The 17,591-nt window shown below is 38.6% G+C and overlaps 2 non-coding genes across 2 annotated transcripts; both read right to left on the reverse strand.

The window, feature by feature from the left end:
• Window positions 1-924: 924 nt before the first annotated feature.
• On the reverse strand, window positions 925-998 carry trnan-guu (transfer RNA asparagine (anticodon GUU)). Its single transcript has one exon. It is a non-coding gene; the product is annotated as a tRNA-Asn (tRNA).
• A 4,085-nt stretch (window positions 999-5,083) lies between these two features.
• trnaa-cgc (transfer RNA alanine (anticodon CGC)) lies at window positions 5,084-5,155 on the reverse strand. The gene has a single exon. It is a non-coding gene; the product is annotated as a tRNA-Ala (tRNA).
• Between the last annotated feature and the right edge of the window lie 12,436 nt (window positions 5,156-17,591).

Raw genomic sequence — 17,591 nt, forward strand, 5'->3', positions numbered from 1 at the left:
AAAAAAAAAATTCAGTGATTATGACACTTCGGTATGATATAAAATATGCTTCAATGACAGAATAAATAATCATGGAAAAAATACCCACAGTGGTATTCATATTTGTGATTATAGGAATGTTAAATATCAGGTGAGTAGCTGCGTCAGCATGCGTAGGCTGCAAAGGAACAAGTAAAGGACTATTCCTGCTGAAAAGAGAAGAAAAGAATCACAACATTTCGGCTGTGGAGCCTTCTTCAGGTGTGAGAAAGACAGGGCAGTAAGCAAAGATAATTTTCTTTTTATCTTTGCTGACTACAGTTTATCTTTGATGACAACATCAAAGACATTAGTAATTTTTACTGCTAACAGCTCCACATCAACTTCCTTTAATATATAACCTCATCAGATCTCTCAACTCCCAACTCTTCCAGTTTCTCACTTCAGAGAAGGATAAAACATTCAATCATCCTCTACAGAGAAAAACCATCAACACCCCTACCACCTCCACCAATCCTAACCTTGTTGTTACTATACCCTCTGACCTTTCCCTTTCAACCCTTTGCATCCTCAGCTAACATATTTTAAAATTACAATAGACTATATAGTATTTATGTTTAAATTTAAGGTAAATATGTCAAAATATCAAAATCCAACTGCACAGTGCTATCGTAACAATGCTTGTCAAGTTCTCAAACAAACCTGCATTGTATTTTTAAAATATTTCAGCAGAGGATTCAACTGGAGTATAAATGACGATTCGACGATCATTTTTCTTGGGTGAATATGGTTTTCTGGGGAGTTACGATGTTGGGCATTATTGGACATTTCCTGGTGATCCTGACACGTGTTAAACACTCGCATTTGTTGCAAATATTAAAATGGCTATGGTTTCGCTGAGAAATCCAATCGACCGAAGACAATATTTACATCGCCAAAGAAACTCGTCCCTGGGTGGAATCGAACCACCAACCTTTCGGTTAACAACCGAATGCGCTAACCGATTGCGCCACAGAGACTGACTTGGAGGTTGTTCTCTCGAATCACAAATTCCCGGTTAAAAAAAAAATCTCTAACCGTTTATTTTGCCAGCCGGTAATATTTCTTCTGCACTGATAACCAAGAATTGGATTTCATTTTCCGCAAGCTGTGTGAATTTCATCAAAAATAAGTTTTCCAGAAAGGAAATGAACACATGCATTTAACGAAAACAAGCCCTTTGTGAGTGCCCAAAATGGTACGTTCTGTACTACAAGAAAGGAAGAAAGACACGGCTGGGATTTGAATTTCGTTTTTTTTGTTTAATAAAGAGGCGCTTTAACCAACTAAGCTACGGTGACAGGACAGCCATCACCTTTTACAGCCACTTGGACACACCGCTCTGAGACATCTGCGTTCAGTAAGCGCTGAACCTGCTCTCAGAGCAAATTGCCTCCTTTACATAGCAGCCCCGACACTGAGAAACGAAGAGAACTGGCTTTAATCTGGCATTTTTCATGTCCAATGCGTTTGACATCTCCCAAGGGCGACAGAGTTCTTTTGCGACACTATTTCTTCTTCTTTTTTCTTTCTGTAAGCTTTGATAAAAACGAAAAATCGTGCAAGGGAAAAATGTACTTTTTTTCATAGAGAAAACGTGCACCAGGAAATGTGATGAGAAGAAATGATTTAACATGATACGTGACCTAATTTGTCGGAGCAAATGCTCACCCAGCAAGGTCTGGAGAGGTTGGAGAGTCTGGTGGATGTGATAATTATACGGTGTTGTGGAAGAAAACAGTCTTTCTCTGAATTCTCAATCAATCGGAATTTCAGTGCGAAACATAAAACCCTTGTCATATTTAAAGAGATTATATTTTAAAACTCATAAAAATCAGAAAACACATGTTTCTCACTTTGAAATTTTAAACGGAGCGGTGCATTACTAGTAGCGGCGCTGAGCACACTATGGGGGAATTCAGGTTATGTGAAATGTCAGCGGTTTAGTAAATAACGCGTCTGATTTCGGATCATAAGATTGTAGGTTCGACTTCTACCTGGCTCGTGTAAATGTTATTCAAGCTCCTCAGTAATAGATGTCTATTATGTAATGAACCGCACCTGAAAGCAAACGTTGGGTCTGTTTCCTTTGTTTTCCAGCATGAAATAGCAAATCGTTACAAAAAGCACCTGCTAATGTCCAATAGCGTTTTTTTTTTTCAAATTACATTTTCAGGCTTCAGACACTTTTTTAATAAAACAAAAGTGTCCGGAAACTCATTTACTTTCAGGTTTGCTTGAACCTGTATTAAAAAAAAGTTATCTGAAACTTCCGGGATTCCATTCTCTGATGCAGCTGTCTCTAAAGTTGGACGTGATGTTTAGCAGATGTGAACGGTGCCTTTTCTCTTGTGTTCAAGGCTATTCGCTGTGTGAGCTCCACACTGCGTGTCCTGTACTGCTCTATTTTGTTTAGATTATCTATGTGGTGTACAGATAGAACTCAACTGCATGGTGTGAATTCCGTGTTCAGGACCAGCAGAACCTGAAAAACCAATAGCTGACACGCAGCTTTCTGGTCTGGAATCAGACGCGCTACCGTTGCGCCACGAGGTCATACCTGTCAGCGCCTTTGAATTCCCCAAAGGAGACAAATCAGCTTCACAAAAAAAAATCCGTTAAGAGCGCCGCTCTTCCGAAGAGACTCTTCTTCCCAGACCACATTTTATTCTTCCTGCGCAACTCTTGTGCAGGTGTTGTTCTCAATTACAGATCCAGGAACACCTATTTTTTTAAATTAAGTACCCCATGGTGCAACGGTAGCACGTCTGACCGCAGTCTTCACCTTAAAGTTCAATTCCCCAAGCCTTTTGACCTTATATGTCCATCCCTTCTCGTCAAAACGCGTATTTTCACAGGGTACCCTTCAGAAACCGCAGTATAGAATGAAAAAACTCCAGTAGATCTCGGCCGCTGTTGGTGATTTTCATTTAAAAATAAATGAATCTCTGGAAATTTTACGGAGTGTATCACTTTCACCGAGACCGAGAAGTGTTAAGCTGTACATGAGTCTTTGTGGTTCGGTTGTTAACCAAAAGGGTGGTGGTTTGAGCCCTCCCAGGGACGCTATGAGCCTTTTAATGTACACACCCGTCTCACTTTATCTCCACGGCCGGTCTTGTACCGCAATCAAATACAGAGCCCGTAGGAGGCAGTAAGCCCGCGTATATAGCTCACTGTGTATATAATGAAGAAGCAGAGATTAGTTTCTCATCTGCGCGTTACAGAGCCTTACGCAACTCGTACTGTACGAACAGCTAGAGTTTGATCCCGGCACCGGTTATTAGTTGAAAGGCCATTGTAAATGACGTGTAAGAGATTTATAGATAGATACTTTATTGATCCCGTGAGGGAAATTAATAAAGCTTATCCAGCTGGCTTTTATGTTTCACACTAAATTGCGATCTTGAAACCAAAATAATTAGAAATATGGAACACAACCGTTGTTCCCCAAGAAGGAAAGCTGTTTAACACTGTCGTCACTCTTTTTTATTTAACCCAGATTGTGAAGACAACTCTGCCCTATCAAAGGAAAATGTTGCACAAAAGTTGGAAAGCACACTCTGAATCCATCTGTACTGTATACTTGATTTCCGCGATCCGTTCAAGGCTGCTTGGTGCTTCGCAAGCGAGTCATTTCAGGGAAGAAACTCAGTTTAGAGAACTACTGGTGCATTTTCACTCATTGAATTTGATCTTTGTACTCTCTTTTCATTCTCAGCTATAATATTTCAAAATTACAGTTCGGATTTGTTGGAAAACTTCACAGGCATTATTAAGTTAGGACTGTACAATTGTATTTTAATATCTTGGTATATTTACCTTCATTTTAATATGGATGTAACCATAAATGTTGTACTTTTGTCGTACTTTTTAAAACATTTTAACTGAGGACGCACGACGACTATTATACCTTGTGATACATGCAAGACATCTGTAAACGAAGATGTAATTACAGTCAAATTGGCAATTATTTCTATATGTCGATGATAAGTTGAAGGATTTGAAGAAACTATATATTATTCCTCGATATCGATGATCAGTTGAAGGATTTGAAGAAACAGCAGTGATAGCAGGTGATTTTGGTTTTGAACCCATCTTTACACCTCAATAATCCATTTGTCCTCGAAAAAAGAAAAGACAGGCATGTTTTGAGTCTCATAATGATCATCTTCTCGATCCAAAGAAACGTATAAATTTGATTCCTTCCGTAGTATTTTGGATTTTCTTACAATGATCTCACGAAGTATTGCCAGGATCTATATCTAGCGTTCGGTACCGATAAAACTGCTGATATTGATTGAGTAGAAATCTATGATGTATTGACAACTTTATCTGAAGCGAGAAGTCCTAGAACGCTGCCTATGATGTGTTAGGATTCATACCAAGATATACTTTTTGTTTTCAACCCAAAATGCTGCTAATGCATTACACATTATATGAACATTTCCAGTTTTGGTACCTTCTCTGCGCGATTTTTCAAAACTGAAACTAATTACAAAATTACTTAAGATCAACCATGACAAAAACATATAAATCAGGACTAATATTAATATCAACTGATGTTACTACAGAAAAAAACTACAGTTAAAATTTAACTGAAATATTAATAAGACTATGCAAGCCTAAAAAGTAGAACAATTCAATTTATATAACTTTTTTTTTTGAGAAATGGCCTCACACACCGGAAGACACTAACGTTTCTCTTCGTTAGAGTATGTGAATAACAGTTTAACCCAAAATGTTTGGAGTCCAGAGGGAGGACTCGCTCGCTGAATGATCTCTCAAGAAATCCCTGGTGAGATTCAACAGGTGTTTTCTTCAACAGCCACTAAAAGTCTGATGACCTTCTCTGGATTTTCTGAATATGACATTAAATTAGTTCAAATCATTTGGTAGTTAACAGAACGAAATGCTTTGGAGGTACATTTAAAACAGCAGAGCAACACTGTAGCACTTCGTGTGTGACTGAAATTAATTGTGTAAACCTGGCTCTCTATGAACACGAGCAAAGAGTTCTCACTCACCAGAAGATTGCGATGTGAGCACAGTAACATAAGACACCTGGAGATGCCGGGGATTGAACCCGGGACCTCACACATGCGAAGCATGCGCTCTACCACTGAGCTACATCCCCTAGCCTACCGATGGTGGAACTGACGTAAAGATGTTCATATGTTCACTGAACACAATCCACCCTTCACGAAGAATGCCTGCAGTTTCCCACTTTCGCGTTTCTTCTACTACAAAGTAAATTAATGGGAATGAAGAAATAAGGAAGGGAAAATAATCGCATCGAAGCTTCCAGAGACTAGGCAAAATGAATAATTTATTTTTATATCCAGTCACATGGGCGACGGTGGTTGATTCTTCAACGGGGGGGTGCGTTTTTCTACCTCCTTACTCGATTGTCTTTCAATTATGTTTTCTTTGAAACCTTTTTGCATCTTTTAAGTGCTTGCGATTAAATTACGCATAGAAAAACACCAGTACAGTTGATGTTCATGGACCGATGCACACAACTCCAGTGATAAAGCCCTGTTTGTAAATATTTTAAAAGAACGTTAAAGGGCGAAACAACGCTCCAACCACGTGAATGGTAACAAGAAGGATCGTGTTCTTATTTAATATGTGCTTTTGAATTGCCTTGTCAATACACACAGGCTTTAGAGATGGACAAATAATTTACAGTGGTGTTTGTAAACAAAGATGGAACATGTTATTTCTATACCAGGAAGAAAGGAGCAGACTCTTAAACTTTAAGAGACAGAAACAACACCTCATCACAGCTAACACTAATTAAAATGACATCACAACAGAAGAGTGAAGCCTTGAGTGAATCAAATTAGTTTTTGTTGGTCGTCTGTGTCTTCATAACTTTGTAGGTGAGAGAGAGGATTGCGAAAATGTGCAGGTGCTTCTCAGAAGTGCGTTGGTGGTATAGGTTCCTTCAAATAACTGAGCCAAGTGCATCCCCAAATCTTTTCAAGATGATCTGTGATCCGGTAACACATCTCCTGAAACTAACATTCGAGGTAGGAAGCATGCTCTTAAACACCAAAACACTCAAAAAGGAAGAAGCAGATCTCTGTACACAAGACGGTAGTGCGATATTAGAATTTCTGAGTTTTTGACGGATTCAGGCTCCTTCTCAGAGGTCCTTGCTCGCCAAATAACTTTGCATCTGAGGAAGAGCACCACGGAAAAAAACCCAACTCAACAAGCGAGCGCGTTGGTTGCTCTTGCTCTTAATGCAAGGAGCTGTTTTTTTTTTCCCCGCAATAATCATTATTAACCAGAAACAGCAGCACAGGTAGGTCGCATTTGTGATTATGTCACTTCTCTGCTTCAGCAAGGTCAATAAAAGACTCTGAAAGTAGTAAAGCAAAACTGAACTCAAAATCATATTAGGAATTCTGAGCGATATCTCCATACAGGTAATCTAATAAGAACGTTGAAATATTTGAATATCATCTCTTTATATATTTCGCTGCTTTTTACCTGGAGTAAAACTATTGGATTGAAGGAATGCTAACCGCTGGGTTAAAATGTATAGTTGTTATTTGGAGAAATCTGTAAACTCGTGATCTTATATGTTTTAAAAGACAGCACAGGAAAAAACGACAGTGCTGATTATTTTCCAGAGATGGAGCACTGATGACCTATCCGAGCTGATTGATAAAGCCCACCCAGTGGATACTCTAGCAGAACGTCAAAGAACATTCACCTTTGTATCCAAGGAAACCACAGGAACAACATCAAGAAGCACAATCAATTCCCCTTTTAAATCTTTCCTGTAAGGTATGCTATGTGAAATCATGAAGTTAATCCTCTGATCTCTTTTGATCACGAACAAAGTATTTCTGATGGAGCGCTATGTTCAAAGATTTAATAAGCTTTACCCCTGCCAACGATTCGGTGTGAAGAAGTAAAAGTTTCACAGGCAAAAGCAGCTTGCCACCACAGCCAATATTAAATGTACTTGCTGGCACACTATCATGTGCATTGGCTCAAAAGTGATCTCGGCAGACGTTTTTTCCCTACATAAAGCTGAAAGTGCCAAAGAGAATTTCTGTTGAGAAAACAAAATATTTTTTTCTGCCTTGGTGTTAAGCTGACAGCCTGTCTTTTAGAAAGTCTATTTCTAAACACCTCGCACAGCCTCTCAACAGACTAACAAGAAGAGCTTTTATTGATTGTATTGCATGTCTTAAAACACTAACATCTGGCAGTGGTGGGATTTGAACACATGCTCCCAGAAAGACTAGAGCCTAAATCCAGCGCCTTAGACCACTTGGCCACACTACTTTCTACCATATCCATCTTCCTCACATTGCTGGCTTGGACTGGGGGGGGCTTCAGCTCTTGTCGTCGGATCTAATGGTATCATGACATGTGGAAGTGACTGCACCTTCATCTTCCGAGATGCTTTCAATACCACAAACACTACTTTCATCGGCACAAACGTAGCAATAACAAAGGAGGTGGAATTCTTCCTTTGTGCTGTTTGTAGGGGCACAACTCTACGGCGATCTACTGACTTGAAGAGCAAAAATCAAAATCCTCTGCTATTACTGTTGCTTTTTTCATAGTTTCTTCAAATCCTTCATTTGAACGTCGATTTTGAAGGATATTGATGATAATACCACATAAATTGTGGTTTTCTTGTGATCGCCAATTTTATTCAAATACCAGCCTTTTTTACAGTTCCTTGCGTGTTTCACAAGGTATAATATCCCCCTCGCATCCTCAGCTAACATATTTTAAAATGACAATAGATTATACAGCATGCATGTTTACATTTATATTAAAATTAAAGTAAATATACCAGAATACATACAGTGCTAACCCAATAATTCTTGTCAGGTTCTCCAACAAATCTGCATTGTTATTTTAACATGTTTCAGCTGAGGGTGCAACAGGAGTATAAATGAATTTTCCCGCCAGCCATTCAAAGACCAATTCCAAATACTTTTCAAAAATCTGCCTGCATGTTTGTTTATTGTCATTTAATTTGGAAAAAGTTCAATATTGATCACAACTAAAGAAAATAATGATCTCCAACCAAAAAGTGATAAAGATGTGAATTGCTCTTGAATCAGAGCTGGGTGACACTGGCTTCTGTTTTGATATGGTTGTACGAGAAACAAGAGGAATTACCAATCTCCTATAGAACATGAGTTGAACCAGGAGTGAGACATTTCGTATACTAATGCATATGTCAACGCCTGACCTACATCGTAAAACTAAATTAAAAACTAACATTAAGTTGTCAGAGACATTCATTTATTTACAAACAAGAGACAGACCAAGTAATAATTCTACATTAGTTCAGGTGGGTTAACCTGAACTAACAAACCTATTAATAATTCTACATTAACGTGTCCTACACTGCTCAGACTAATTGAAATGGTCTGATTCAGAGCCTGTGCAGTTCGTGCTGATTACAACAACGCCAGTTCTGAACCCTCATCACCAAACTGAGCGCAAGTTCAGCTGTTCTCCAGCTTTGTTACGCATGGTTTTTCATTGCAATTGAGTTCAGAGCAGGAGCTGATCTCCCGACAGTACAGTGTTAAGTTGTCTGCAGCCTCATGCGAATTTCGACAACTTATCCAAAGTGTTTTCTATAGCTTTCAGGTGCAGTTCATTTATATAAAAGAATGTAAGTGGTATAAACGCAACGAGCCAGCCGGCAGTCGAACCTATAATTTTCTGACGCGAGGCCTGACGCGTTATTCATTACGCCACTAACGCTGATATTGTAGTGCTAAAAAAACACGTTTTCTACATTTTTGTCTGTTTAAAAATCACTCTAAAAAAGACAAAGGGTTTGTGTGTCGCGCTAAAATTCCGCTTCATTTCGAATGCAAATAAAAACCGTTTTGTTCCAAGAAATCATACATTTGTCACATCCTTCATACTATTCTTCTCTCTTGTATTAATAAAGCATTTTGATTTAAACTGAACAATATATGAAAGGTTTCATCTATACACTTACACATAATAAGTATACGAATACGTACTCGGAAGAATCCGCAGCTCAGGTATTAGAGAGATTTAAAATCGGATCGGAGGATTTAGAGTCCAGACTGCGAACCGACAGCTGACACAGGTCTTTTATGGAACCGTTTTGATTTTCTCTCCTTTGTCCCCGTGGCGTCATTGTCCTGCTCGCAGCCGAGCCAGACACACGTGTGGTTTCTGTCGCTGGGCGCACACCCTGCGGTCCATGTGGGTCCTAATACCCCAGTACAATGACGGGAACACTAAACTGTAAACAGGTGCCGTCCTTCGGCTGAGACGTAAAACCGAGGTCCTGACTCTCTATGATCATTCAAGAGAATGGTGGTGGTGGAGGGGAGTCCCCATTACCTGTAAAGCGCATTGAGTGGAGTATCCAAAACAGCGCTATATAAGTGTAAACAATGATGATGATGATTATTATTATTATGATGATGTAAAATGCAATAAAAAATGGAAAAAATATCAAACTTTGATTCAAAATAGATTAATGTAAAAACTGATAAAGCTAATGCTTTTTTCAGGGCTATATCTACTTTTTTTAAAAAAGCGAAGTCTGTCGCGATTGTTAAAGTTAGAGAAGGTGTACCAGCGGGTGCCTTCATATCGCGAGCGTCAGCCTCGCCCGTAGCTGCGAGAAGGTTAAAAGCGCACAAGTGATCTGTCTTTCGTCAAAGTAATTGCCGGAGCAGTAAGACGCAGAGCACCATCCAGCAGCTGTAGACGATGTTCGGGGAAGAGCTAATTCTGTTTTTAGCACAGGGAGTGAGAATGAGCTCAGTCCAGCTCCCAGCACAATCCATCCTGGTTTGGTTAAAGTGCGTCTGAGGCTCTTTGGATCGTAACGTAAAAAAAAACAATTGCTCACATCGTGTGACTTCCACGACAGGAAGGAAAGGTATCACTTAAAAAAATCAGAACTGAAGATTTGGATCCTGGGCCTCAATTTGATCAAATTATTAAAATGATAATTATCAAAATATCAGACTGTGTTTCTGCAACATTTCGTGCACAGTACGCCATTTTAATCTAAAACAGTCACAACGAGGGCTTTACACGCAGTGTGGGATATTTTCCCCTTTTATATTTTTGCCACTTTATATCGAACCTGTTATACTCCCAGAAGTGCACAGTAGCTTGTACTTAATAAAAATGTACAATTCACCACTGGTATAAACAGATGTGTGCCGTGTTTGCCTTTGTAAGCATTTGTTTAAAAAATAAGTTCACAATACGATAAAAACACAGAAAGCACAAACTTTATAATACAACGATACAAAATCAATACCAAATCATTATGCCAATTAAGTACCTATCATTTGAAAACAGAGAACACCTTTATATCTACAAAAAACTTGACATTTGTATGTATTTTTGAATTTCAAAGCAGACAGTGTAGTCCCTCAATTCAAAGATCAGATCTTAGCCAAAACAGGACAATCAGACGTGGGCTGAATTCGGAACAGGAGCCTCTGCTTCGTCGTTTATTGAGCTTTTGATCAATGTCTGAATGAAACAGATTCGCTTTTTTAACTCTTTGGTTAAAGTACACAAAAGGAACCTTTCTTCGAGCCGGAATCAAACCACCGACTTAAGGATTCCCCGCTGATTCCACTGCACTTCTCCGCTATACCAACTGAGCTACCGAAAGGATATCTGATATTGCTCTCAGGCACATACTGCCCAATGAAGTGAAATGCTCCGGATGATTTAAATCCCACTTCGACATCATGTTTCCAGCTCGTTTCCTTAGTCTTGTTTACCTTGAATTTAAGCCACGAACCAGGATTCTACTGTACAAACTTCCAGCGATATTACAAAATGTTTGATGGGGCATCAATCATTCCAGGCGGAAATTGACTCATTTTTTTCTCGAGGGATCATATTAAACATTTCATTAGTATCGAGAGGAGAATCACCATGAGACACAAAACAAACAGTTTCTTTCTGTCTTTATTAGAAAGTAGCGTTTGTACTACATTAATAATATTTTCGTGGAAATAAAGAAGTTGTACATTTTAAAATTTATATTTGAATCGAAATGTGGTTTTGAGTTAAATATTAGCGTGTTCATGTAATTAGTTTGTTTGTCATTACTATATATATATTGCCATTTTACTAGAATTTGTAACTGTAGTTCACTAGTTGTGTTTTTTATGATGATGAGACATTTGTTTATTACAATATTGTATAGAATGTATAATTTGAACTACATATTTTTCAGGTGTGAATAATTGTACATTTTAAGAATAAATTTCTAAAACAACTCATTGGCTTTATTTACTAGTTTCTACACCTATAAAAATCTTTCTTTGATGTATAATATACCTTTAACTATATATGTATAATAGTCCTCTAAATTCATCCGTATAATAGAACTCCAACCATTTATGTATAATAAACATATAATCATAGATGTCTAATTGACGGATAACGATATACGTATATTAGAATTTCATTCTAGACCAGTTACGGAGCACATTTACACGTCTAAGGTATGCGTTTGATAGTCGTATATTCTACATCTTTTGCCCACTGGGATGTGCCGATTTTAACTTAGCAAACCAAGATACACATTTTCTAATGCAGCCTTAATTACAAGACTGTTTCTCGAAAGCGTGTTATGTAAAAAAAGAGAAAAACGAAAATATATGGATGACAATCATTCAAAGCTGAAGATTTTACTTTTGAAAAACTGACATTTTATGTATGCAGATGCATTCGCTGGTTTTAGAACTTTGCTGTACTTCCTGAATCATTTTCAGTGTTAAAAAGTGGGTGTAGATTATTCTTTCACGCTAGGACGTACATGTGTTTGATTTTCGTTTCACTGATTCTCATTGAATATTTGGGAATTAACGACGAAAGAATCATTTGCCTCGGAAAGCAAAAGGTTTGGTTCTCAACGATATTGAAGACACGCCCATGTAGAGCAGCGTGTGATGATTTGTACTATAAAAGACCAAGTGCTCAAAGTGACGTCTGCGATTACCGTTTAGACTTTTCATCTTGGGCGCACTTTTAGAAAGCAAAGATAGAGCAGTTTTGTTGAATCACTCTACAGTCGCTGTCAGCTGAGTGGCGCAGCGGAAGCGTGCTGGGTCCATAACCCAGCGATCGATGGATCGAAACCATCCTCTGCTATGTGCACTTTATGCACGATTGATAAGCACACCATCAGTTTAATGAAGTGCATTAAAACTGATTTTTTCTCTCGTGCGTATGCAAGCTTCACACTTACGGTACTCTTTCATCTTTACCAATAACAGATGCCCAAACGTATCTTTGGTTGTTCTGCGATCCTTCATAGTTTCCTCAATTCCTTCAAATGAACATCCATATCAAAGCAATTATGTACATATATATATTACAATTAAGGTACATATTAAAAATATCAACGCACATTTGTATAATGCTCATTTAATAATGATTGTCAAGGATGGTCAAGTTCTCCAACAAATCTGTGTTCTAATTTTAAAATATTTTTGCTAAGGATACAACGGGTGTATAAATGAATTCTCCCAACAGCAGTTAAAGAAAAATTCCACACGTGAAGATGGTTTTCTTGGACATTGACTTAGGTACTTAATTGTTTACTTGTTGTAGTTCCACACGAGTAAAACACGAAGATTTCCTGCAACATTCAAGAGGGTTTGCAAAGAAATCCCTTCAATTTTTACCAGAGATTATGTTTACATCATCACAATCTGAAGCGCGTCCCTGAGTGCGTTTGACCCACCAGCCCTTTGTATAACAGCTGCACAGGGACACATTCCTGTTGCTTTTCACAACTCACATGTTTGTAGTTAAAGAAAATAAAATACTGTCATTTTCCTGCCAGCTGGCAGTATTTCTTCTGCACTGACCAAGAGTAACCAAGAACTTCATTTAATCTTTCGCAGGCTGTAATCTACAGAAAAGGGAGTGAATACATGTACAGTATTAAGCTAAATCAAGCCGACGGAGATGCACTGCTGTTGTTTTTCTCCACTTTTCGTTAAAAGGAGAAAAAATCACTGGCATTTTTTTGCAGCATTTCTTCTGTCCTGATAAGCAAGATTTGTATTTTATCTTTCAGAAGTTGTATGAATTTCTTGAAGTTCAGAAACAACTTGTTACAGAAAAGAAATGAACACTTGCTTCAAAGTAAATCAAGACGTATGTCTCTTTCGCTGTGTGTGCTCTTATCTGTCCATCTCTCTCTCCTCTTCTCTCACTCTGGTAGTCTGTGCAGAGTATCTGAAGGGGATGTAACACCACTTGGCAAAGAAGAAAAATTCTCAGAGGCAGAATAAAAAATCATTATTCTCTTCTCAGTCAGATTCACAGCTTAGACTCACACTCAGACTGAAGCTCAACTCCATAGTGATCTATATCCTGAAAAACCTAAACCAGAGGGCATTCAGGCAATCAGTGCTGCTACATAAATAATATCAGACAGAACAGCCTGGACTCAGGTCACATCTCCCCCTTTTCTCCTTCCTCACAGCCGCTTAGAGACATAAAAGAGCTCCTGGTTCTCCTCTCTGTGAACTGGGCTCAGGGGTCACTGATCTGGCAGTTGTGGGCTCTGTTCCAGGTCGGAAGCAAGAAGGTTCTATTAACGCTTTCCAGGACTTCCAGCCCTTCAGTATTACTTTCTTTACTGTATATCAGGCTCCAAACATGTTTTTTAAGTGTTTTATAACACAAGTGAGTGTGGAATTATCTTTGTATTTATGTAATAAACACCAGTATGGACACTCTGATCAGTATATTGATTATTAGTAGCCAAAGGCCGATGGTTGTGACTAAAATAGTGACCAGTTGACCAGTCTGTAGCTCTGAGCAGTGGGACTCAGATCACACAGAAGAAGACCTGTCTGTGTGTGATTCTACACCAGCCCTGGGATTCAGCTGCTCTCACAAGTGTCTCACAGACAGTCTTATAAATGTACAATTAGATGAAGTCTTGTAACAGTTATACAGTTAATTTAAATCATCAGACTACCTATAGAGCTGAGAGCTGGGTGGAAATAAAACCAGGATACACGTTTTAACCTCCAGGAACATGAGTCTGATCCTCCTGGCTTCTATACTCTGATGATTCGTGTAAAACCCTTGAAAGCGCTTATTTCAGGGACTTGTGCTCGTTCTCTATTGCTCCACACGGGTACACTTTGTAACACATTAATCTGTGAAGTAAACGCTTTTCTTTTTGCAACATTTCGAGTACCTCTGGCATTCATGAAAAAGACACTCAAAAGCAGCAGAGACGCGCTCTGCTCTGTCAGAATAAGCGCTGTGACGTCACAGACACCAGCCAGAGCGCTGGGATCAGAGAGAGAGACCGCGGGAGGTGCACGGAGCGCACAGAGAAGAGCTATTGATCACTTATCTATCGACAACCAATTATTTAAACTGAAGAACCGTAGAAAAATCGATTAACTTCACCGATTGGTGAGTACTGATTCATTTCTTGACCCTGTTTAAGTATCTAGAAAACAGTTAATAAAGACTGTATCGACCAATTACCATAATGCTAGTATTTATGTAATATTAGTGATACTTACAGTGTTAGGGTCAGAGTATTAACACTCATCATCATGTTAGTTTTCATGAGAGTATTACTGTTATTATAAGTATTATTAGTCTAGTAGTAGTTTTTGTCAGTGTTAGTAACAATGATAATGTAAGTTTTGGTGATAGTGTTACTGTTGTAATATTAGCAGTACCTGCATTAGTGTTAGTTATAGTGTATCTGTACCTAAGAGTGTATGCGGTGCCTATGTCCGTATATAGTGTCTATTTGTGTATCTGTGAGTCTGTGAGTGTATACAGATGCAGCTATTCAAAGTGCGCGATACAGACACGTACCGCAGGTGGCATCGCGCAGCGTGACGCAAGATGACGCGTGGCACCGCAGTACGTGATTGGTTGACCGACAGGGGCACTCGTGGTCCGTTGGTCTGTCGTAGAAAGACTTACAGTAAACGTCTTTGCTGTGCCCGTTGTAGATATTGAATTTTACCACTGAAGGGAAATCTTAGTAGCTGAGCATAAAAAGAATAGGAGCATACTGTAACGCGTGTGAAGGCCATAAACGATATTAATTTTGGAACATAAACATACAGTATATACAGTAGCTGGTCTTGGTACTTTAAAGAAAAAAATACACACCAGTATTCCATTTCTCCCTAAACATTTTAAGCTTCGAAGTCTTTAACTAACGTGATACCGGAGTCAACAAGCATACTTTTAGAATTTGATTAATAGGGAATAGAATATGGAATCGCGTATCTAAAGAATTTAATAACGGTATGATTATATTCGTGTACTGCGACAGGGCTGTGTAGGGCTGTTTCGCCTCCCTGTTCATGCGAGTTGTCTTGTAGCCTACTGGTCTACGTGCCTGGCTAACAACTCATAGGTTGTGTGTTCAAATCCAGCTGGTGCTGGACTTCTCTTTTAACAAACATTTCTTCGAAAAAATAGAATAGCGATATCATGGACAATCAACTGACTTTTATATTTCAAAATATCGCAACATGATCGATTCTAAGTCATTTTTGATAACAATCAACAAACAAACAAACATTTCTTTGAAAAAATGAGACGTTTCCCTTGGTCAGAGCTATAAATATATAATATATAAATAAGTTAAATTTAACTAGCATGTAAAATAGCGTGTGAAAAAGTGGTAGTTTTAAGCTTTTCTGCTAATATAATATGGAATCGCGTATCTAAAGAATTTAATAACGATATGATTATATTCGTGTACTGCGACAGGGCTGTGTAGGGCTGTTTCGCCTCCCTGTTCACGTGAGTTGTCCTGTAGCCTACTGGTCTATGTGCCTGGTTAACAACTCATAGGTTGTGTGTTCAAATCCAGCTGGTGCTGGACTTCTCTTTTAACATACATTTCTTCGAAAAAATAGAATAGCGATATCATGGACAATCATCTGACTTTTATATTTCAAAATATCGCAACATGATCGATTCTAAGTCATTTTTGATAACAATGAATAGTCACCTTCTTCCCTTCTGACAACGGTCCCTGCTTCTGTTTCCTGCTTCTATTGTGTGTGTGTGTGTGCAACAGAGTAAATTTTTATAGGAGAAATGGAGGCTGGACAGTATGCGTTACAATATAAACATTTATATTGATTTAAATCGTGTTCTGATTTAAATCGCAAACGCGTGTTTAATTATATGTGTTTTTTAATCATAATCAGGCTAATGCAACATAAGTTGATACAGTATCTTTGTCTTCTAGGTATCTTAATAAACTTTCAGCATAGCTTTCTACCCGTTTAGATTTATATTTCTTGGGATTTTGGGATCAAACGTGGAAGGATTAGATTGTAATACGTTTTAGAAAAGTGTAACCTATACCTGCTCAGACTGTACGCCTTCCTAAACTAGTGTCCTGCCCTTCCCCGCGCACCCCAGCCGGGCGCTCTTCGGCCTTTGCCCGGGACGAATGTATATTTTGATATTTACACCCGGCGCGGCACCGAGGGAGCGTCTGCATTTATAACTTAGTTTTTAAAATTAGTCAAGCAATATGAAGCATCTCCTTTTACTTTTAAGTCCCTTAAATACATTGAGCACAGCTTTCTCACCACTTAAGATTACTTTTTTGGTATCATACTTACACAAAGCAGAAACTTTCCGATGACATACGGTACAAGTGGAAAGATTACAGATTTTAATCGTCTTTAATTTTGTTACGTTATACGTTTTAGGAACGTTTCATCTAAACAAACACCACAAAACTATTCTCGATTGTATTTCTGAATGTTATGTTACACCTACAGTAGTTCACTGCTTTAAATACATCAAATTAAGAATGTTAGGTGTAGCACTTTAGATCTTTTTTTCTGAACCAGTGAAAATCTGATCATGTTCCTCTATAACAATAATAAAAAACTTTATTTTACATATCACCTTTAAAAGTGGCATCTCAAAGCAATACAGTAGATCGAAAAACAGTTAAAAGGGACCAAAGTAAATACCAGACAAACGCAAACGCGTTTTTAATAAAATGCTTTTATTCATTCAGCAGGGAGTGAGAGGGACATCCAGCAGAGAGAGACACACACACCGGTTTTCATTGACAAAAAGTAATTGTTTTTTTTACATGTTTTGTTTGTGGACAGACTGTCCACAAATGTGAGACTGTCTTTCTCAGACTTACATTCCCGAATGTCCCCCGCCCCGGTCAAAAATCCTAGGAAGAACACGAAACAGCCTGTTAATAAAATTGTTACAATTTTGTTCGGTCAGTTCTTCCTCCCAGAATTTATAGATCGCATCGATCAGTTCCTGCTTTGTGGTGGGCTTAGCGGTTTTCCGAACGTAGTCTTTCAACGAATGCCAAGCCATCTCTATCGGATTTAGATCTGGGGATTCGGCTGGAGTTTTCACCCAGTTCACTCCTTCTGCTATAAGCCTCGCCCTTGCTGCTGTGTGTTTCGGATCGTTGTCTTGAAAGAGACGGTGCCTTGATCCAAACTGCTCCCTGATATATGGGGCAGCATGCTGTGTGACCACGACGTCCTCGAAGA

This window comes from Atractosteus spatula, chromosome 10, assembly GCF_055471065.1.
Source record: "Atractosteus spatula isolate fAtrSpa1 chromosome 10, fAtrSpa1.hap1, whole genome shotgun sequence".
Lineage (NCBI taxonomy): Eukaryota > Metazoa > Chordata > Actinopteri > Semionotiformes > Lepisosteidae > Atractosteus > Atractosteus spatula.